The 24,009-nt window shown below is 40.1% G+C and overlaps 1 pseudogene; it reads right to left on the bottom strand.

Moving 5' to 3' along the window:
- Nucleotides 1-9,409: 9,409 nt before the first annotated feature.
- LOC112622222 lies at nt 9,410-10,042 on the bottom strand (annotated as a pseudogene).
- Between the last annotated feature and the right edge of the window lie 13,967 nt (nt 10,043-24,009).

The following is a 24,009-nucleotide window of genomic DNA, read 5'->3' on the forward strand; positions in this document are numbered from 1 at the left end:
CATTTGAATACAGAACTTGTACACCTGATACATTTCTCCACTGAGTGAAAGTAATGACACAGAAGCCATCACCACACACACACACACACACACACACACACACACCTCTAAAACTGGGGTCTAAGTCAATGCAGTACTTACAAAACATTTATGCTGGGCGCAGTGGCTCAAGTCTACAATCGCAGCTACTCAGGAGGCTGAGGCTAGAGGATTGCTTGAGCCCAAGAGTTAGCCCAGGCAACGCAGCAAGACACCATCTCTATAAAAATAATAATAAAAATTGTCACCAGGCATGGTGGCTCATGCCTGTAATCCCAGCACTTTGGGAAGCCAAGGCAGGTGGATCACCTGAGGTCAGGAGTTCGAGACCAGCCTGGCCAACATGGTGAAACCCCGTCTTTACTAAAAATACAAAAAGTAGCTGGGCGTGGTGGCACATATCTGTAGTCCCAGCTACTCTGGAGGCTGAGGCAGGAGAATTGCTTGAGCCCAGGAGGCGGAGGTTGCAGTGAGCCAAGATCGCACCATTGCACTCCAGCCTGGGCAACAAGAGTGAAACTCCATCACAAAATAATAGTAATAATTGTTAGAATATTTACATATAAAACATTGCAACAAGTACAGTATTTTAGGCAATAAAATACATAGGGTGTGGTCCCTGTGGAGGAAGAAAGATTTAGAAGGATTAAAAACACGGTAATAGGGCAGGCACAGTGTCTCACACCTGTAATCCCAGCATTTTGGGAGGCCAAGGAGGGCAAATCACTTGAGGCCAGGAGTTTGAGACTAGCCTGGCCAACATGGTGAAACCCCATTTCTACTAAAATTACAAAAAATTAGCCAGGCATAGTGGCATGCTTGTAATCCCAGCTACTCAATTTAGGAACCTGAGGCATGAGAATCACTTGAACAGGGAGGCAGAGGTTGCAGTGACCCGAGATTTCACCACTGCACTCTAGTCTGGGCAACAGAGCGAGACTCTGTCTTAAGGGGAAAAAAAAGCAATAATATGCATTTCTCTCCTTAATTAAATGGTGAGTAAACTTCATTTATTCTAGAACTAAAATTAGTGGCATTTGCCAGTTGTACATATGTGTCATATGATTCTTTCAGGGATAATATGAGGTATTGAATGTTAATAAATGTAGAAATATTTATAAAAATCAATGTAATACTTAGAGCAATATCACAAACACATTTATAGTAGCTTTGATAAGTTAGTCAGAAGGATTGTGGCCCACCCATATCAAAGGATCACAAAGCTGACAGCCTTCCAGAAGATTATGGCTAGTTAAAAATCAATAGCTATATTTAAGCTGGCCACGGTGGCTCATGACTATAAGTCCAGCACTTTTTTATTTTTTGAGACAGAGTCTCGCTCTTGTCAACCAGACTGTGATTCTCCTGCCTCAACCTCTTGAGTAGCGGGGATTACAGGTGTGCGCCACCATGCCCAGCCTGTAATCCCAGCACTTTGGGAGGCCGAGCCCAGTGCATCACCTGAGGCCAACAGTTGCAGACCAGCCCAGCCAACAAGATAAAACTGTGTCTCTACCAAAAATACAAAAATTAGCTGGGCATGGTGGCAGGTGCCTGTGGTCCCAGCTACTCAGAGGCTGAGGCAGGAGAATCGCTCAAACCCAGGAGGCGGAGGTTGCAGTGAGCCGAAATCCTGCCACTGCATTCCAGCCTGGGCAACAAGAGCTAGATTCTTGGGGAAAAAAAAAAAAAAAAAAGGAAAAGGATAAAGAAGAATCAATAGCTATGTTTAATTTTGGCACAGATCATTTTATCACTCTGCATTACTGGTATTTGAAAACCAATCACAAAAGTTTAAGGATATCCCATTAATTTCCCTGAGAGAGTGAATTATATAACAAGATTAGATTAAAACTGTGGTATTCAAAAACATCTGAACTCAGGAATTTCATGGGAAACAAATCACCATTTATATTTTATCCATATAATTTTAACCTGTTTTAAAATTGGTGTATGATTTACAATATTTTTCCTCTGTAACATTTGTGTCAGTTGTGATAACTGTGTTTTGTCCTCAAGGATAATAAATACTCTAAAGAATTTCTTTATAGTATTTCCTAATTTATAGAAAATAAGTATCACTACAAGAAAAAGCAGTCTCAATTTTTATTGATTAGGAAAGGTTTTATTACATTATTTATGTAAATAATGATAAATACAACATTTAAAGTATAACATATTTGATAGTCTTAGCAGCATAGAGTCTTTTTGTAACATAAAGTTCCCCCTAAAGCATTCCAATTTAAAATTTTCCTCAAAGCAAAAAGCTCTATGACTTAATTCTGAGGATTGGCACTTCAACTGGGTAACATGTCAAATGAGTTAGAGAAAGTGGGAAAAGACAGAATAGGAGTAGTAATTGGGAATTAAGGTTAAATATTTTTAAAATTAAAATTAAATATTTATTAAATAAAAATTAAATTAAATATGTTTAAAACTAAAATGAAAGGGGCTTCCATGGATTCATGATGATAAAGTGGATGAATTAAGGAGAATAATGTTCTTAATCATTCTTAAGTTTACAAGTATTTTTAAGAGGGCAGGGAGAGTAGAAGTATTTCCTGGTCAAAGCAAAATCCATCTAACCACCATGGTTTTCAAATTTTCACTAGAGCAGTGGTTCTCAAAATGTGGTTCCTGGACCAACAGCATCAACGTCCCCTGGGAATTGTTAGACTGCAAATCATCAGGCCCTATTCTAGACCTAGTGAACCAGAAATTGTGCAGTGGAGCCAGGAATCCTGATTTACCAAGCTCTACAGGTGATTCTAAAGCAGGATAAAGATGAAAAACCATGTTAGTAACACCTGGGAGATTTCAACACTACCAATGCCCAGGCCCAGGCTCAGACCAATTAAATCAGAATTTCTGGAAACATGGTTTTGGCATCAATAGGGTTTTCAAGGCTCCCAGTAGAGAACCATTGCCTTAGAGAGTACCTTTTCACCCCAGGGAAAAAAGCCAACTGGCTGAGTGCGGAAACTAACCCTCACTCAATGGATTAGTTGAATTCTGCATTTGTTTGTTTTACTTCCTTTTACAATGAAAGTTTTTCCTCAAAGAAGTGTGAAACCACAAGCTGAGTACAATCAGTCAAGGTTGATTAATTCCATTTACACCATTAACACCCTTGTCAGCAGATCAGAACCCTGAGGAAATAGGGACCCTACAGTTTACTTTGTGTTTCCATGGCAAGGGGGAAGGAGGGTGACTATCCTAACCTGTAGGGCACAGTGAGGACACCTCAACCGCCAAGAATCTGGAGAAAGGGCCATGGCCCTAGTGAGAGAGAAGTTGGGGAGAATCCTACCAATGGAATACAGGCAGGCCCAGACAGCAGTTTAAAAGAACAAAAAAGTGGATGTGGTGCCACAGACAAATTTCACTTGCATCAGTCAGAGTTTACCTGAGGCCAGTCTTGTATAGCCAAATGGAGATTAGTAAGAAAGAAAGATAAACTATCTCTGAAATTATTTTGCAAAATAGTGGGAAAATTTTTTAAATTTGCTGACATTAAACGTACATTCAAATTTTTAGAGGTTTATCTTAGCAAGATTGGGCCTAATCACCACCATGAATAGTTCTTTGGAATCTGAGCCTGAGTGTTTACCAGTAGGGAAATGACAGGTTGTTCAAAAGGAAATGTTTCCCAAGTTCTGGTTGGGAGCTGGCATCAGAGAGATAGGAAAATCTAGAACTGTTCTCAGTTTCTCTAGCAACAAGATTTCAAAAAATTGTACTGAAAGTTCAGTGAACATCGTTACAGCGATTTCCATTCTTCATAAAAAGAATAAACTTGCAAAAACTGAGACTGAATGATTTAGCAATTGAATTACAAAAGATCAATGTTGGATATTCTGTGTTTTAAAACATCATAAAAATTAGATTAGTTTAATTTGCATCCTGGTTAACACGGTGAAACCCCGTCTCTACTAAAAATGCAAAAAAATTAGCCGGGCGCGGGGGCTGGCGCCTGTAGTCCCAGCTACTCGGGAGGCTGAGGCAGGGGAATGGCGTGAATCCGGGAGGCGGAGCTTGCAGTGAGTCGAGATCACGCCACTGCACTCCAGCCTGGGCGACAGAGCCAGACTCCGTCTCAAAAAAAAAAAAAGAAAGAAAGAAAGAAACTTGGTCCAAGCATATAAAATACTGCAAATACCAAGAAATAGCATGCAAAAAGAAAAAAAAGTTGAGACTGCAAAAGAGATTTTCTTATTTTTTAAGATAGCATGAAAATATGCTTTAGTTTTCCCCTATAATAGTTCAAAACTTTTAGCTCTCCCAGAATCACATGGAAGGCTTGTTAAAACACAGAGTGCTGGGCCCCACCTCCAGAGTTCTGATTCTAGAGGTCTGAAGTCCAAGCCAATTCTGCATTTCTAACAAGTTCTCTGGTGTTGCTGATGATACTAGGTATGGGAACCGCATTTTGAGAAGTAATAATTTTTATTTGTTTATTTATTTTTATTTAATTTTTTTGAGACAGAGTCTCACTCTGTTGCCCAGGCTGCAGTGCAGTGGTGCAATCTCAGCTCACTGTAACCTCCTCCTCTTTGGTTGAAGCAATTCTCCTGCCTCAGCCTCCTACGTAGCTGGGATTACAGGTGTGTGCCACCACACCTGCCTAATTTGTGTTTTTTCAGTAGAGTCGAGGTTTCACCATGTTGGCCATGCTGATCTTGAACTCCTGACCTAAGGTGGTCCACCCACCTTGGCCTCCCAAAGTGCTGGGATTACAGTCATGAGCCACTGTGCCTGGCCTGAAAAGTACTGATTTAGAATAATGAATAAATTATAACCTGTAGAATTTGTTTAAAATTATATAACATGTAATATTAACAAAGATATAAAGAGTTATTCGATAAGTATACTTGACCTACCACCTAACCTGAAGGATTAAACATTACAATGCAGTTAAAATCCCCTATATCTCCCTCCAGGATTCCATCCCACTTCCAACCTCAATCATAGGAGTAATCACTATCCTTCATGATTAATCATTATTCTTTATGGTTTACAAATCAACAAGGAACAGGAAATCTAAAAGAAAATAGGCAAAGGATGGCCAGGTGTGCTGTAATCCCAGCACTTTGGGAGGGTGAGTGGGGCGGATCACAAGGTCAGGAGATCGAGACCTTCCTGGCCAACATGGTGAAACCCCGTCTCTACTAAAATACAAAAAATATTAGCCAGGCTTGGTGGCGTTGCCTATAGTCCCAGCTACTTGGGAGGCTGAGGTAGGGGAATTGCTTGAACCCAGGAGGCGGAGGTTGCAGTGAGCTGATATCATGCCACTGCACTCCAGCCTGGCAACAGAGGGAGACTCTGTCTCAAAAAAAAAAAATAGGCAAAGGATATGAATAGGCAGTCTTCAGAAAAAAACTCAAAAGCTCAGCAAATGTATGACAATATGTTTAAACAATCAGAAGTATATATATTTAAAAAATAATAATACTATGACATAACCCTTTAGATCCATTGATGGACAAACATTGGGAAGTTGGATAATGCCAAGTGTTGGAGGGTTTGGGGGTGGGGTAATAGGAATGGTGGACACTGATACAGCCTTCCAGAAGACAATCTGGAGATTCTTGGTCAAATCAATATAACTATACACCATGCCCCTGCACTTTAGCTCCTGGGTATCCATCCCTAAGAACTTTTAAACATCCAAAGGGAGACATGTTTGAGGATGATGATGGAATCTGGTGTACATGATTGAGGAGTGGATAAACAAAATGTGGTAGATGCACTTACTCCTTGAACAGCCTACCATCCAGCCATTAGCAAAAGCAGGAGCCCAGATGTGTATAGAATCATAAATAGATCTTAAAATCCAGTCCTGGGTTTAAAACAAAGGGGAGGCCAGGCACGATAGGTCACTCCTGTAATCCCAGCACTTTGGGAGGCCGACGCAGGCAGATTGCTTGAGGTCAGGAGTTTGAGACCAGCCTGACCAACATGGTGAAACCCCATCTCTACTGAAAATAAAAAAATTAGCCGGGCGTGGTGGTGCGTGCCTGTAATCCCAGCTACTCAAGAGGCTGAGGCAGGAGAATTGCTTGAACCCAGGAGGCAGAGGCTGCAGTAAGCCAAGATTGCTCCATTCACTGCACACCAGCCTGAGCGACATATAGAGACCCTGTCTCACAAATGAAAAAAGAAAAGAAAAGAAAAAAGACACAAAATGAGATTTCTATCACAATACCATTTATGTAAGTTAAAATGCATGCACACAAAACAGGATGCACATCAAACACATCAGAATGGTTATGAGGATGGCGGGGAGACGTAGAAATAGCAAATAGGACCCCGTCTCTACTAGAACCAACTTGGTGAAACCCCGTCTCTACTAAAAATACAAGAAAATTAGCCGGTCTTGGTGGTGGGCACCTAAAATCCCAATTACTAGGGAGGCTGAGATAGGAGAATTGCTAGATCCCTGGGGGCAAGATCACGCCACTGCACTCCAGCCTGGGTGACAGAGCGAGACTCTGTCAAAAAAAAAGAAAGAAAGGAAGGAAGGAAGGAAGGAAGGAAGGAAGGAAGGAAGGAAGGAAGGAAGGAAGGAAGGAAGGAAGGAAAAAGAAAAGAAAGAAATTTCCAGTCTTATCTTGTACTTTTCCTGACCCAGCCCTGGAACCAGTCATTTCTCAATAAGGCCCATTTCCTTTTAGGGGAAAATAGTATTTAGGAACTAAAATCTGAATATTATTAGACATGCTCAAAATTCAATCTAACACTCCAAGATTCATTCTAGCTTTCCCATGTTCCATATTTGTATCTACTTTTCTCTAGCAGTGAGAAACCTGGTTCTAAGAAGAAAGAAAAAAAAAGAAAGGAAAGAAAAATAAAAAGAAACCTGGTTCTGTTATTCAAAATATATTTACTCATTTTCTTAAAACATGAATATCCAGAAAGTAGTTTCAGAGTTTTAAAAATATTAAAAATAGAACTATTATGTGATCCTGCAATCCCACTTCTGGGTATATATCCAAAGGATATGAAATCAGTATGTTGAAGAGACATCTTCCCTCCCTTGATCATTGCAGCATCATTCACAATAGCCAACAAATAAAGAAAATGTAGATTTTAAAACGTGGATAAAGAAAGTCATATACATAACGTGTATATACAGTATATATACACACACACAGAGGAATACAATTTAACCTTAAAAAAAGAAGGAAATACTGTCCTTGCTATGACATGAATGAACCTGGAGGACATTTTGCTAAGTGAATAAACCAGGCACAGAAAGACTCTTGATCTCTTATGTGAAATCTAAAAAACTCAAAATCATAGAAGCAGAGAATAGAATGGTAGTTGCCTGGGGCTGAGGGTTGGGGGAAAATCAGGAGATGTTGGTTAAAAAGTACAACATTTGGCCGGGCGCGGTGGCTCACGCATGTAATCCCAGAACTTTGGGAGGCCAAGGCAGGTGGATCACTTGAGGTCAGGAGTTCAAGACCAACCTGATCAACATAGTGAAATCCCATCTCTACTAAATACATAAAAATTAGCCGAGCATGGTGGTACATGCCTGTAATCCCAGCTACTTGGGACGCTGAGGCAGAAGAATTGCTTAAACCGGGGAGGCGGAGGTTGCAGTGAGTTGAGATCGTACCATTGTACTCCAGCCTGGGCAACAAAAGCGAAACTCGGCCTCAAAAAAAGTAAAAAAATATATAGAGTACAACCTTTCAGTTAGGATGAATAAGTTCTGGAGATCTGTTACCCAGTATAGTGACTATAGTTAATAATAATGTGTTACACACATGAAAATTTTGAATAGATTAGATCTTAAATTTACTCATCTCAAAAAAATTATGTAAGGTGATGGATACGTTAAATAGCTTTATTTCACAATGTGTGTGTGTGTGTGTATATATATAAACAACACACAGTAAACCATAAATATATTTAATTTTTGTCAATTACGCTTTACACCTTAAAAAAGTTGAGAAAACATTCTTTTTTAAAAAGTTGTGGATTAAAGTAGTGATAGATGGTTTTCACTTATTTCCCATCAAAAGTTTATTTGAGCATTCTCCTTTCACAGGCACCATTATGGCTCTGCCCTACTCAGATATAATAAGATTAATCACACTTAAGAGAATGCCTTTCAGGAGTTCAAAATTTTAAGGTTAGTAGGGGGGAATTTTTTTTTTTTTTTTTTTTTTTTTTTTTTTTTTTGAGATGGAGTCTTGTTGTGTCACCAAGACTGGAGTGCAATGGTGCGATCTCAGCTCACTGCAACCTGCGCCTCCCAGGTTCCAGTGATTCTCCTGTCTCAGCCTCCCACGTAGCTGGGACTATAGGCGTGTGCCAACATGCTGGCTAATTTTTGTATTTTTAGTAGAGATAGGATTTCACCATGTTGGCCAGGCTGGTCTCAAACTCCTGACCTCGAGTGATCCACCTGCTTTGGCCTCCCAAAGTGCTGGGATTACAGGCATCTTCCACCTTGCCCAGCCAGGGGAGGATTTTTTAATGCTACACAGACCCCAAATTTATTTCTCTGCCTTTGTTCTTGCTCTCTCCAACATTTATTTAAAAATCACAAATGTGATTTAAGGTATTCTTGCTTAAAAGCCTTTAAAGTTCCCCATTATCTCATCATTTCATATTCCCTAGTATGGAATATAAATTCTTTCACAATCAGGAACTTGTTTCATTCCCTCTAGGCTCTCCCCGTTTCTTTCCTGCCCACATCCCCCATATTCCAAAACCCACTATTCTGCCACAACTCAGCTCTGAGGTCGTAACCTCTTCATGAAAGCCTTTTTTGAATCCTAGGTCTCCGTTAGATGACCCTCTCTGATTTCCCTTAGCACTTCTTATTTTCCCTACTATAGCACTTTCTCCATTACTATGATTTGTCTGTTATAATCTGAAGTCAGGCTTTGAATCCAGATTCAAATTATTTGCTGTGTGACGTAACATTTCTGTACCTCAGTTTCCTCATCTGCAATGTAAAGAAAATCACAAGATCTACCTCATAGGTTTGTTGTGAGGATAAAATGAATTGATATGTAGAACAGGCTTAGAATGGCACCAGGCAAGCACTCTAAAGTGTTCGCTACTCACAACAGTATTTATATATCCTTATGCCACATTCCTACATAGGTGCTCTCAGTTTTTTTGTTTGTCTCCATCGTAGCAGCCTGTGAGCTGTGTAGAGCCTGTGACCATGTCCTGTTTTTCCTTCTATTCCTCTCTCCAAGCACAGCCCAGAGTACCAGGGTACATGGTAGAAGTTCAGAAAAGGTTTATTAAGTTAATGTAAACACAACCCTGATTTAATTTTTGAAGGAAAATTTGTATTATTTTAATTATTTTTATGTACAGAAAACTTAACAGTGTACATTTAACCCAGCTTAGTGGCAAGTTCTTTAGCCTTTGCCTTTTCAAGCTTGCTGATGCAAGCCACAGACTTGGGACCCAGGACATTGCCTCCCCAGTGACGGCGGATCTCATCGTATCTGTCATTGTAATCCGTCCTGATAGCTTCCAGTAGCTTAGCCAAAGCATCTTTGTCTTCGAGTTAACCTGTGTGAAGGCAACAGTGGAGCAGGTCTTCCTGTGGACTAGACGGCCCAGTCTTGCCTTCCCCTTGATAATGCAGTAAGGGACCCCCATTTTACCACACAGGCCAGGCAAGAAGACAACCAGCTCAATGGGATCCACGTCGTGTGCAATCACCACCAGCTGAGCTTTCTTGTTCTCTTCCAAGGTGGTGACGGTGTTAACTCCAGCTCGAAGGACAGGTAGTCTCCTAGTGGGGATGTCCCCTTTTCCAGCAGTTTTCTTTTTGGCCAGGGTCAACACCCTCTGTTTCTTCTCTTGCTTTTTCTCCGATCTGTACTTGTGGACCAGTTGAAGTAGCTGAGTAGCTGTTTGGCGGTCCAGGGCCTGAGTGAACTAGTTAATTGCAGGAGGCACTTTCAGCCCCTTATAGAGGATGGCTCTCCGCTGCCGCAACCTGATAGAGCGGGGCCATTTCATAAAGCTGGTGAGGTCTCTTTTGGGCTGAATGTCCTATCCAATGTCAAAATTCTTAGGCTGTTTCTCAAACAGGGAATTCACCACTTTCTTAACCTCCTGCTTCTTCATGATAGCAGGGCTGGAGCCACCTTCTTCCCCTTGGCCTTTCCTTTTGGCAGGAGGAGAGAGCCTGATTTATTTTTAAAGATGATAAAATGTTGACAAGTTTTGAAGTTTTTTTTTTTTAAAAAAAAAAAAGAAAGAAAGAGAGAAAACCTTTATGTAGTATATATACACAATGGAATACTATTTATCCACAGAAAAATGGAATCCTGTCATTGGCAGTAACATGGATAGAACTGGAGGACATTATGTTAAGTGAAATAAGTCAGGAACAGAAAGTTAAACACAGAATGTTCTCACTCATATGTAGAAACTAAAAAAAAAAAGTTGATCTTATAGAAGTAAAAAGTAGAACAGGGTATACTAGAGGCTTGGAAGGGTAGAGGGAAGAGGAAAACAGGGAGAGATTTGTTAAAGAATACAAAATTACAACTACATAGGAATAAATTATAGTGTTCTGTAGCATTGTAAGATGCCTGTAGTTAACAATAACATTCAGTTTCAAATTGCCAGAAGAAGGATATTGAATGTACACAACATAAAGAAGTGATAAATGCTTGAGATGATGGATACGCTACTCTGATCTAATTAATCACTATATGTTATATGTATCACATCACTATGTACTCCATAATATGTGCAATTATTATGTGTCAATTTGAAAAGTTTAAACAAATGAAAATATCGAAAGAAAAACTTTAAAACTGAGATATGTGAGCCATACTAGATAACCCTCAGTGACTGGTTTTTTAATCTACATAATAGATTCAAAACAAAATGCTTCATGAGCCCCTCCCTGGATTACAATTAACGGCGGTGTGAAAAAAAGATGATGTGATTAATCAGAGATAATGTAATCAACCAGGGAAGAAAAGGTGTGGCCCCCCTCTCCTTCTGGAGTATAAAAGGAGTTGCAAGAGGCTTGGGTCACCATTTGGTGAGCTGAGGGTGAAGCTACAAAGGTTGAAGCGTTCTTCAGACGACTCTACCTGAGGGTGAAACTACAAAGGTTGAAGCGTTCTTCAGACGACTCTGCCTGAAGAGAGAACAGTGCTACATAGAGGGGTGAGTAGACCATGCCAGCTTTCATGATAAAGGGCCTGTAAGAGCTCCTCGAGTCTTGGTTGGAGTGCATATGTGAATAGGAGGTTTGTTTTTAAACATTTCCATAGTGATACTGGGTTTTGGTTTGTTTGTTTGTTTGTTTTTGAATTGAGACAGGTTCTCCCTCTGTTGCCCAGGCTGGAGTGCAGTGGCATGATCTCAGCTCACTGTAGGCTTCACCTCCTGGGTTCAAGCAATTCTCCCTGCCCCAGCCTCTGAGTAGCTGGGATTACAGGCACCTGTCACCATGCCCATCTAATTTTTGTGTTTTTAGTAAAGAGAGGGATTTCACCATGTTGGCCGGGCCAGTCTCAAACTCCTGACCTCAGGTGATCTGCCTGCCTCGGCCTCCCAAAGTGTTTGAATTGCATGCGTAAGTCACTGTGCCCAGTCCCATACTTTTTTTTTAAATAACCTTTATTTTTGCTTTGAGAATCTAATCGTACATGCTTGACCATAATTACCTGGACCTTTTGGAAACTGTTGATAGATTTTTTTATTTATGAAAGTATTACAAGCCACTATGGGTAATTTGTTGTTGTTGTTTGGAGATGAAGTCTCCCTCTGTTGCCCAGGCTGGAGTACAGTGGCTCAATCTCTGCTTGCTGCAACCTCTGCTTTCCAGGTTCAAGTGATTCTCCTGCCTCAGGTTCCCAAGTAGCTGGGACTACAGGCGTGCGCCACCACGCCTGGCTAGTTTTGTATTTTTAGTGGAGACAAAGTTTCACCATGTTGGCCAGGCTGGTCTCGAATTCCTGACCTCAGGTGATCCCCCTGTCTGGGCCTCTTAAAGTGCTGGGATTACAGGCATGAGCCACTGCACCCAGCCGCTGTGGGTAATTTGGACAACAACAACAAAAAATAGAAAATAGAAAATAAAACATCCACAATTCATACTGATTTCACAAATAGTCACTATACGCATTTTCATGTATTTCTTTCCATGCTTTTTTCCCATGTACAAATATTTTGTCTCAAAACTAGGATTCTATCATATTAAGTTCATTATTTTTAACCTTGTTTTATGATCATAACCTTTTTCAAATGAATATTCTTGGGAACTATGATGTAGGTAGTTGCACAAGAGTCTTCATACAGGTGTACCAGAACTGTATTTAACTTGTCACCAAAGTTGCAAAGCAGTAGAGAGAATGTATATGTGTGTATGTCGATTGTATTCAAACCGTTTTTTCCTCCAAAGTATACTATTCAACTTTGAACTACAAATTTTGCGTCATCAAATAAGTCCTCAGTAATTGTGTGATACAGCTTAGTCTAATGTAATCTGTTGATGTCAAAGGTTTGCTTTTAATACAAGACTGAAATTTTGTACCCGAAACCATGCTTCAGGGCCATAAAGTAACAGGATGCTGTTGGCAACTCGGGTTCAGGTAGAATCTCCTATGGTCACTGAATGATTTTCACACACAATTTTGGTCACCATGACTGTATGTTTCAGTAGTGAAAGCCAAAGGTCAATGTGCTTCCTCCTTATAAATAACCAGTTACATGGGTGGCCTAAAAATAAAGTTCTTCTTGGCCAAGACAGGTTAATGAAAGCCAGTTTGGTATCCTGTCATGCAGTATAGCTATTTTAGTGTCTCAGTGTTACTAAATTTGTCAGCTTTCCCTGGACATTAGCACATATTTAGATCTTGATGTTCTAACTAATGAATGACAGCTAAGGAATGTGTACATTCCTGGTAAAGAATTTATTGTATTATCACTGATTAGGTTGGGGGAGTTGGAATTTAGTATCTGTGTATAGGAGCAGGAAAGGTAAATTATGATTTAAAATTCACCGGATTGTAGGAGAGGAGAAAGGAAGAGGAAATTGTGTCATGAACATAACCAAACTAAACAAAACCATTGCCCAGCCTGGGATTATAATTGTAATGGAGTACAATTAATGTAGTTGACTCAGGTTATTCAAAAGGTTATGGCTACAGTTGTTTAAAACAGAAAATACGAAAGAAAAATAGCAGGGCATCAAAGTTAGTGATATCAGTTGGCCTTATTTTAAGAGGCTTATAACCACATCTGAAAATTTCCAATTACCAATCTAGAAATTTCCATAGACATTGACTATATCTGGGGAGGGGAGGAGTAATTCAGTGCTTTAATTTAAATTTTAAAAAATTCAGAAGACTGAAAGCACAAATATTCAAAGTAACAGATGGTAGCCTCCTCTCAGAGGCAATAAAAAGACTTTACAATCCTCACCAGAAGTGTATTTAGTTATAATTTAGTTTTGCAGTTTTTTTTTAAAGTATATTCCATTACAGTAGAAATTTTCTCTATTCTTGTCAAGCTTCTGGTCTCTCTTAATTTATTTTTTTAATTAATTAATTTTTTTTTTTTGAGACGGAGTCTCGCTCTGTCGCCCAGGCTGGAGTGCAGTGGCCGGATCTCAGCTCGCTGCAAGCTCTGCCTCCTGGGTTTATGCCATTCTCCTGCCTCAGCCTCCCGAGTAGCTGGGACTACAGGCACCCGCCACCTCGCCCGGCTAGTTTTTTGTATTTTTTAGTAGAGACGGGGTTTCACCGTGTTAGCCAGGATGGTCTCGATCTCCTGACCTTGTGATCCGCCCGTCTCGGCCTCCCAAAGTGCTGGGATTACAGGCTTGAGCCACCGCACCCGGCCGCTTCTGGTCTCTCTTAAACCTCAAAGCATATGAAAAGCATTCTATTCATGTTCTTTTATCATAATACTGGGAGTATCTTGTCCAAAACTTGACCAGAAATTCTTATACACTTTCTTCTAGACTGAAGTCCCAAATGCTTAGAAGATTGTTTCAAGGGCTTTATCTCCACTGCCACATTACAACCTTCCAGGCCGAATTAGGTATCTCTCCTCAGTCTTCCCATAGCACACAATAAGGAACATCTATTATATAATTTAGGCCGGGTGCCGTGGCTCACGCCTGTAATCCCAGCACTTTGGGAGGCCAAGGTGGGCAGATTACTTGAGGTCAGGAGTTCAAGACCAGCCTGGCCAACATGGTGAAACCCCATCTCTACTAAAAATACAAAAATTAGACAGACGTAGTGGCCTGTAGTCCCAGCTACTGGGGAGGCTGAGGCATGAGAGTAGCTTGAACCAGGGAGGTAGAGTTTGCTGTGAGCTGACATCACACCTAGCCTGGGTGACAGAGTAAAACTCTGTCTCAAAAAAAGGAACAATTTATCAAGCTGTATTGTCACTGTTTACACATGGGTCACTTTTGGGGACAATGTTACTCTTATTTATGTTTCTATATCCACCTCTCAGGCAATGCTGGTGTATAGTAGATTTTCACAGAAATTATATCAGAATCATACAAGGAGACAATTGTGTTTTTAGCGTCAATGCTGGAAGTTCTGAATCACATAGTATGGTTTCTGTTAACATGTGGTTGATATCAGAACACAGCCAAGCAAAGCAGCAATTATTCCATGTATTCCTAGAAGACTCATACCTCCTTTTCTTTTCATCTTTCCACTCCCAAAACAATTGCTGTTCATTTCTGGTAATATAAGAATAGTGCTAATTGACCCTTTCTTCTTCAAAGAAGATCTAGTTGGCTCAGCAAAGAAAATGGATTCTGTAGATCTTTAGAGGCTACCCTGAGTAGAGGTACACGACTTTCCAGGGCAAACATTTCCATCATTAGAAGATTGAAACAGGTTTTTAGAATGAAACAAGGACCTTTGGAGAGTTCACTGGAAATTAGAATATTTAACCATTCAATATTCTTGTCACAGTCATTAGATTAGATCTAGACTAATAGGAAGGAAAATCCTTGAAATTCCTGATGCCCAAAAAGTATCTCCCTTTCTCCAGTGTCTTCAGTCATCCATTTCTATAAATGACATGAGGCCTGGGTTACCGGAAGTATTACTACTGCCAGTGTAGCTGCCGCTGCTATCATAGTTCTTGGCACCACAAAAAATCTCTGTGCCTATTGCAGTAGTTATGGAGGATTTTGTCTCCCTGAATGACATATCAACTTTGTATTACCAAAGGCATACATCCACTCGGTCTAGCAATGATGAGCTACCTGACAGCAACAGTACCTGGGAGCTTTTAGGATTCACAGACCCCACCTTGTGAATCGAAATCATCTCAAGTGCCTCTAAAGGGCTTGGAGGCCACAGCCTCAGAGAAATTTGTATATTAATTAATAGACCCATGGATCTCAATTTTATGAAAGGAACAATGAGTCTGGGAGTTCAGTTTTCAGTTTTTCGTTTTGTTTTCTTTTTGTTTTCAGATATGGTCTTGCTCTGTCACCCAGGTTGGAGTGCAGTGGCAGGATCTCAGCTCACTGCAACCTCCGCCTCCCTAGCTCAAGTGATCCTCCCACCTCAGCCTCCCAAGTAACTGGGATTACAGGCATGTACCACCACACCCAGATAATTTTTGTATTTTTTGTATAGAGCTGGGGTTTCACCATGTTGGGTGGTGACTAGGCTGGTCTCAAACTCCTGACCTCAAGTGATCCACCTGCCTCTACCTCCCAAAGTGCCAGTAACACAGGCATCATCCATAATGCCTGGCCCAGTTTTAAGTTTTGAGTGGCTCATTTACTCGGTGAATTCTAATCTCTTTTTAAGTAAAACGGGATAGCTCCTCCCAATGCAGTGTTAGAGTTGGGAAGAGGTGCAATCAGATAATAAAAGGAGAATCATTTGAGGAGTTAAATTGCATGGAAATGCAAGGTTCATTTCTGTTATGAGGACCTCCCATTGGCTCTGAGATAAATGCCACTTTCTGTGAGCACTTGGATAGGGTGAGTCACTTATCCTTCCAGAGCTTTTTTTCCTGAGGTATAATTGGAGGATCTTCCAGGCCTTTCCAGCTCTACTTTTGCATGGGTCTAAAATTCTTTCATCTTATGTTTAGAAAAACTTTGTTCCCCAGCACCTTACTGCATTTGCTGCCTTTCATCACTCTAACATCTTTTTAAATCTCAGCTCCCCCAAAAAGGCATGTAGATGTAAACACTTCACAATTTCCTTTTACAATGACCATTGCAGGTAGAAAGGCTGGGTTATGTAGTTACAGTGCTTTGCAAAGATAAAAACCATTTTAAAATAAAAGATAACTATGTAGAAGCCAAGAATTTTTAAAAACTAAGAACCTTAAGGGTCACTTCTAATGGTTTTCATAGTTTCACAAATTGTGTGCATGGTTGCAGAATAAAAGCCTAATTAGGGTGTGACTATCACAGGATATTTGCCATACTGAGTTAAGCCCTATAAGTACAGTAGCCATCTACCAGTCTTTCTCTTTCCAAAAAGGATGCAATTGAAGGAAAACTATTGTAAATATAGATGCTTCTTGACAACTTACAATTGGGTTATGTCCTAATAAACCCATCTTAAGTCAAAGAATATTTTAAGTTGAAAATGCATTTAATATCTCAGTACAGCCATGGCAAAAGTGAGACAATCATAAAAGTTGAACCATCATAAGTAGAGGGCCCTCTGTATTGTAAAATCTGTTCTTAAATAAGCCCTTTATCAATACCACTGATTGGTCAGTAATTTCAATTTATGTATAGATTACTCACTAGTCAAAAGAACTTATGCAATTCACTTCTCAATTAAACTTTTTTTTTTTTTTTTGAGACAGAGTCTCACTCTGTCACCCAGACTGGAGTGCAATGGTGTGATCCCAGTTCACTGCAACTTCTGCCTCCCCGGTTCAAGCAATTCTCCTGCCTCAGCCTCCCAAGTAGCTGGGATTATAGGTGTGTACCAGAACACCCAGCTCATTTTTGCATTTTTAGTAGAGACAGGGTTTCGCTATGTTGGCAAGGCTGGCAAACTCCTGGCCTCAAGTGATCTTCCTGCCTCAGCCTCCCAAAGTGCTGGGATTACAGGAGTGAGTCACCGTACCTGGCCTCAGTTAAACTTTAATATTATTCACCCTTTCTTTGGTATAACACAATAAAGATAATAGAAATATTTTCCCTAAATTTCCAAAAAGTTACTCCAGTTTTCAAGTTCACGTTTTGCAAATCTAAAAATCTAATCACCCTAATACAAGAAAACAATTTATTTTCTTAATTTAAAAATTTTTTTTACTGTGATTTATTTATTTTGAGACAGGCTCTTGCCTTGGTGCCCAGACTGGAGTGCAGTGCCACAATCACAGCTCAAGGCTTCCTCCTGCCTCAGCCTCCAGAGTAGCTAGTCAAATACATACATATATATATATATGTATTTTGTAGAGATGAGGTCTCACTATGTTGCCCAGGCTGGTCTCAAGCTCCCAGGCTCAAGCGATCCTGCCATCTTGGCCTCCCAAAGTGCTGGGATTACAGGCATTGAGCCACTATGCTCTGCCTAATAAAACAACTTAAAGATATTACAGCAAACTTGCCTTAGGTGTGCCTTGTTAGATATTTTCTCAGGGCATGGTTTCTGTATGCCTCATAATGCATAATGGGAGGATGATACCACAGGGGAAGTTAAGTCTAAAATTCTCTGAGCAAAGGCTTTGCCAAAGAGATCAGCATGTCACTATCGCTTTGGGTGAATCTGTACTACATCAATAATTTATTCCTGAGTCACTGATACTGCTTGTCACTTCTTGTTATTCGTTTCAAAGAATAAAAAGTATGATTATTCTAAACAGTAATGTAAAAGTGAGTTGTTAATCGGCTTTTACAAGAAATGCTCAAATATAACAAGCAGAAATTAGTAAACGATCTGTAGCACTTAGGTGATACTATCGAAGATAAGCCCATCTGTTATCATCATCACTTCTTGATTTCATCCTCTAATCTCATTGTCTGCTGCCAGATCCTATTTCTCAGGGTTTCTGTTTTCTACCAAACACTAGCAGAGTCATCCAAACATCCTGAAATCAAGCATGAAATAATAATAGCATAAAATATGCTAGTTTCTTATTGAATACTTATTATGTGCCAAGCACTGTGTTAAGCACAGGGAAATTAACAGAACACAGCCTCTGCCTTGGATCTTCAAAAGGTATGAGGGAGATAGATGATGTTTAAAAAATGATTATCATCATGGGATGAATGCTGCAGCAGAGGTATTTGCAAGGTACAATGGAAGTACAGGGAATGGAATATCTGTGTTGATGAGGAAATCAGGAAAATTTAATTTAAAAATTAATATTAGGTGTGGGCATGGCAGCTCATGCCTGTAACCCCAGAACTTTGGGAGGCCAATGCAGGTGGATCACCTGAGGTCAGGAGTTTGAGACCAGCCTGGCCAACATGGTGAAACCCTGTCTCTACTAAAAATACAAAAATTAGTGATCCACCACCTTGTGATCCACCCGCCTCGGCCTCCCAAAGTGCTGGGATTACAGGCGTGAGCCACCGCGCCCGACTACATATGCATTTTTCAAATGCAGGGTGGATTAGATGGGACAAGACAAGTCATTGAATTAAGTTATTGCAGTACAACTCAGAAAATATTGTGGAAGGAAGTAAAAGGAAGAAGGAGGGAGGGATGGAGGAGAGAAGGAAGCAGGGAAGGAAAGAAGCAGCAAATGAACAAATAATGCTTTTGACAGTAAAAAATTAGAAGGAGGGGGACAGTTTCTGAGCCACTGCTCTCCAGTCTCAATAGAATGTGGTAGCCAGTCAGACAGAAAAGAAGAAAAGGGAGGAGTCTAGTAAGACTGCCATGTCTGTGGCTTGAGCACCTGAGGGACAAAGTTTCCAGTCATTGTCTCATGATAACAGTAAGATGAACAGGTCTCATGGGGGAAAAGAGATTATTGACTCAGTCTAAGCCATGTTGAATATGAGGTGCCTCAGTTCATCCCATGGAAATATATATACACCCAGAGCTCAGAAGAGAAGACTTTACTGGAAGCACATCTTAGAGTCATCATTGAATGTTTGGAAGTTGAGATCAAAGAAGTCCTCTAAGTAAGTCTGAAACTGTAAAGTGTATGAGAATGGCAGAGAGAGAATAGGAAATATTCTTTAAAATACCAACACCTATAGGGCAGCGAGGCAGAGGAAGACAAGCCATCCCAGAGGTCCCCATAAATGTAGGCAAAACAAGAGAGTTTCAAGAAAGAAATAAAGATATGGAATGAGTTTCCTCATCTGTCAGGTAGGATTGTCGTAAGACTTACATAATGCTCCTAAAGTGTCTATTACAGTGCCTGCACATAGTAAGCACTGAATAAATGTTGAAGGGTGAATAGCTTTAAACAGGACACATCAAAGGCCGTAAGGATGGCTTGACTGTATGGAGGCATGAAGGATAGATCATTTTGCTCACTCTGCTCCCCTTATCAGTCAAAAGAACACTGGAGAGATGAATCACTGATGTTCACCATGTCCATTAGCGGGAAATTAACAAGTTTAACTTCACCAAAATCAGTTCACATTTACAAATAACATGCCAATGAAGAAAAATATATCTTATAAATACTCCCTTGTAACAAAGATTATTAAAGCTATTCTAAAAAAAAAACTGTTCTACATTAATTAAAAGGATCATAATATAATGATACTTGTAAACAGCAGGGACTTCAGTGGAGTTATTAGGGGAAGTGATAGTGTATAAAGCTATTTGACAGTTTCATTTCCATCCTTACTTGTAAAAACAGAAAATTTGCTTTTCACAATGAACACTAAATAAAAGAAAAATGGCTTAAATAGCAGCAAAAAAAAAAAAATCATTTGGTTTAAAAAATGAATTTCACGGCCAGGCGCAGTGGCTCACACCTGTAATCCCAGCACTTTGGGAGGCCAAGGCGGGCGGATCATGAAATCAGGAGATGGAGACCATCCTGGCCGACATGGTGAAACCCTGTCTCTACTAAAAACACAAAAGTTAGCCAGGCATGGTGGTGTATGCCTGTAGTCCCAGCTACTCAGGAGGCTGAGGTAGAAGAATCACTGGAACCCAGGAAGCAGAGGTTGCAGTAAGCCAAGATCACGCCACTGCACTCCAGCCTGGGTGACAGAATGAGACTCCATCTCAAAAAAGAAAAAAAAAATGAATTTCACAGCCAGACATGGTGGCTCATGCGTGTAATACTAGCACTTTGGGAGTCTGAGGCAGGTTTGCCCAGGCTGGTTTCGAACTCCTGCGCTCAAGCAATCCTCCTGCCTCAGCCTCCCAAAGTACTGGAATTACAGGGGTGATCCACCGTACCTGGCCAGAATGGTGTTTTTTCTTGACAACAGCAACCCAGGATGGACATACCAGGAATATATAATATTGTGGAAGATTAGGGAGTGGCCTCATTCATGAAAGACTAAGGAAGGTACCTCATGGTAATGTATTTCATAACGTATCTAACCAATTTCCATAGTTTTCATCATTTACAATAGTGCCTCCCAATAAAAACGAATTACTTGAAAAGTGAAAAATACCAGCCTGGCAAACATGGGGTAACCCTGTCTTTACTAAAAATACAAAAATTAGCGGGGTGTGGTGGTAAGCACCGGTAATCCCAGCTACTTGGGAGGCTGAGAATCAGCCTTGAGGCAGGAGAATCACTTGAACCCAGGCAGCAGAGGTTGTGGTGAACTGAGATCACGCCATTGCACTCCAGCCTGGATGACAAGAGCAAGACTCTGTCTCAAAAAAAAAAAAGAAAAAGAAAAAAAGAAAAGAGAAGTGAAAAGTAAAAAACAAAACACAAAGCCTTTTTTTTTTTTTTTCTCTCTTGAGACAGTCTCATTCTGTTGCCCAGGCTGGAAGGCAGTGCACACGATCTAGGCTCACTGCAACCTCCACCTCCCAAGTTGATGTGATTCTCCTGCCTCAGCCACCCTAGCTGGCATTACAGGCATGTGCCACCATGGCCCACTAATTTGTGTATATTTTTTTAAGATACGTTTTTGCCATGTTGACCAGCCTGGTCTCTAACTCCTGACCTCAGGTGATCTGCCCTCCTCGGCCTCCCAAAGTGCTGGGATTACAGGTGTGAGCCACTGCACCTGGACACAAAGTCTAATTTTTGAAATTAAGTTCAATAGAAATAAAGTTACCCTGTCAAATTGCTGTAAAAGTTTTTAAATGCTTGCTCTCAATTTCTATGCTTATCTCCTCTCAGATCAGTTTGTAGATTGGCACCAGTTCACAGACTACAGTGGGAGTAGCATTAGTCTAGGGAACAACTTCTGTTGAAATAGCCATCAGAATGAAAAGGAAGGGCAGATTTTCAGTAAAGTATTGCGTAATCATATTTTATGATTCACTTTTACTAAACTCATGGAAGGATGACATATAAGCCCAAATGCCAGTGCATTTGTAATGGAATAATTCCTTTACAGGATCAGAACATGTAGGAAGCCAAATTAATAATTGACAGCTTGTTTGTTTAGCAAAGAACCAGAGAATAAGAAAGTAAATAACCTTAAGGGATATTTCAAGGCCATGAGTGCAGTCTAACAGAGTAATGGAAGCAGGGACTCTTACAGTTAAGCCACTGGAATTTGAATTCCAGCTGCATCACATAATACTTGTATGACCCTAAGCTTTCGGAGGCTGCATGTCCTGATTTTGATAATGGGGATAATATCAATCTGGAGAGATTTATGAAAGGATTAATATAGTGCTTAATACAGTAGCCAACACATAGTAAGCACTCAATAAATGTCAGTCAGTTATTAATACTATCCTAAAATAAGGTATATTTCTACAACAACCAGCATGTTTAGTACAGATTCAATGCCTCTTCCCTAGACAGTGCCTGATAAACACTGACAACCTTCAGATCTTTAGACCTTTCTCCTCTGTGTAGCCAGTCATCATCTTCCTTCTGTTCTCACAATCTTCCTCTGGGCAGATAAAATAAAATTGATTTTGTTTCGCTTACAATCATATTCCAGGGCAGCCTCCCTTAGGTTATACCCAAGTCACCTTGGGTTTTAGATGTTTCCAAACGTTTAGAGGCAATTTCTTGGTTTATAGCCACAAACATGATATATAAACAACTTTAAGTCCCCAGGGAGCTTCTCACTGGTTGGGCATTATATTCTCACATTTGATGGCTAATAAATACACATTGAAAGTAAATTATAATCAGATTAACTATCCAAGAACACGGAATCACAATGAAAGTGGTTATAATGTTTTTGACAATTGCCGTCAGGTTAGGATAAGCTGGTGTTTCTATCTCTGCTGCAGAAAGTACAATAAGGCTACAGACCTATCAGTGCAACCTCTTTGAGCATTTATCTGAAATGATTTTTCCCAAACTGTAAGAGCAACATTTTTGGAAAAAAATTACAAAATATAGGAAGTTACAAATAAAAAATTGTTTATCATCACATCACCCAGTGACACCCATAAAGTATTTAAATGTCAGTTATTACCTGTTAACATTTTAGTTTATTTCTTTCTCTTTTTTCATAGTGTTGTTTCTCTTTATTTAACATTACAATTATTTCTTTATGTTAAAGACATTAAGTTTTTCTTTCTTTTTTTTTTTTTTTTGAGACGGAGTTTTGCTCTTGTTTCCCAGGCTGGAGTGCAATGGTGTGGTCTCGGCTCACCACAACCTCCGCCTCCCAGGTTCAAGTGATTCTCGTGCCTCAGCCTCCTGAGTAGCTGGGATTATAGGCGTCATCCACCACATCCAGCTAATTTTGTATTTTTAGTAGAGACAGAGACAGTGTTTCTCCGTGTTGGTCAGGCTGGTCTCCAACTCCTGACCTCAAGTGATCCAACTGTCTTGGCCTCCCAAAGTGCTGGGATTACAGGCGTGAGCCACCAAGATAGTTTTAATATCTGAAAAGTATTTCATTATATAGATACTTCAAGTGATATCACCCACTATGAGTTGATTTTTTAACTAATTTCTATCTCAGAGTCTGAGTATTCTAACAAATTCAACAAAACAGTGCAAATATGTGTTTAGCACATAGCTTGGAAAACAATAAGAGCACAATAAATTTTAGCTATACTTGCTGTTATAGTAATTATCAAGAGTTTAATTGTTCTCTTAAAACCTAAATACACAATTTTTAGGAGTCCCGCTGCTGTATTCTCAAAACCCTCAGAAATAGTGTCTTTCTCTAAGTATAATTTGAGTGCCTTTATTTATTTTAAGTTTCTGGTTTACTCCTTACAAACATATTGCTAATGAAAATGTGAAATTATGGAACTTTTCATCAGTGTGCCTATACATTGAGCACCACAACATAAAATAGGCTCAAAATCATGGCCTTATATCTCTGGCCTTTGATAACAATTTGGAGGCAGTGAGGCATTTTGTGATGTAAATCTTCTCCATTGTATTTCCATATTTCTAATCTCTCCACTTTCTCTGACTCCACTGTCCTGATCATAGTCAACACCAACATTGCCTTCCATTTGAGAAGGGAGGAAATCTCAAGTGTTTCACCCTGTTAAAATAATTCTACTCTAGGGCCTTCTCCAATCCATTCTCCACAGAACAGAAAAACAATTTTCTTAAAACACATTTCCTGATATGTGGTGTGATTCACTGTCACTGAAATAAATCCAGATTCTTTCCATGGCCTGCAAGGTCCTGCATGATCCAGTCCCTGCTAGATGTCTGGGCTTATTTCCTTTGCTTGTATTGCTGCAGTCCCTCAGGTCTTCCAACTCCTTGAGTACCACCAAACTCCCACCTGAAATTTTGTGTTGTCATTTCCTCCACCAAAAATATCTCTCTTCCTCCCCCTCTTTTTGTGATTCATTCTCATCATTTAGATCTGGATCTCCTGGGAGACACCACCCCTGACTTCACTGTCTAAAGTAAGTCACCCCAGCCATTCTGTTGACCTCCTTCACAGCA

Source organism: Theropithecus gelada, chromosome 4 (assembly GCF_003255815.1).
Source record: "Theropithecus gelada isolate Dixy chromosome 4, Tgel_1.0, whole genome shotgun sequence".
In the NCBI taxonomy this organism is placed as follows: Eukaryota; Metazoa; Chordata; class Mammalia; order Primates; family Cercopithecidae; genus Theropithecus; species Theropithecus gelada.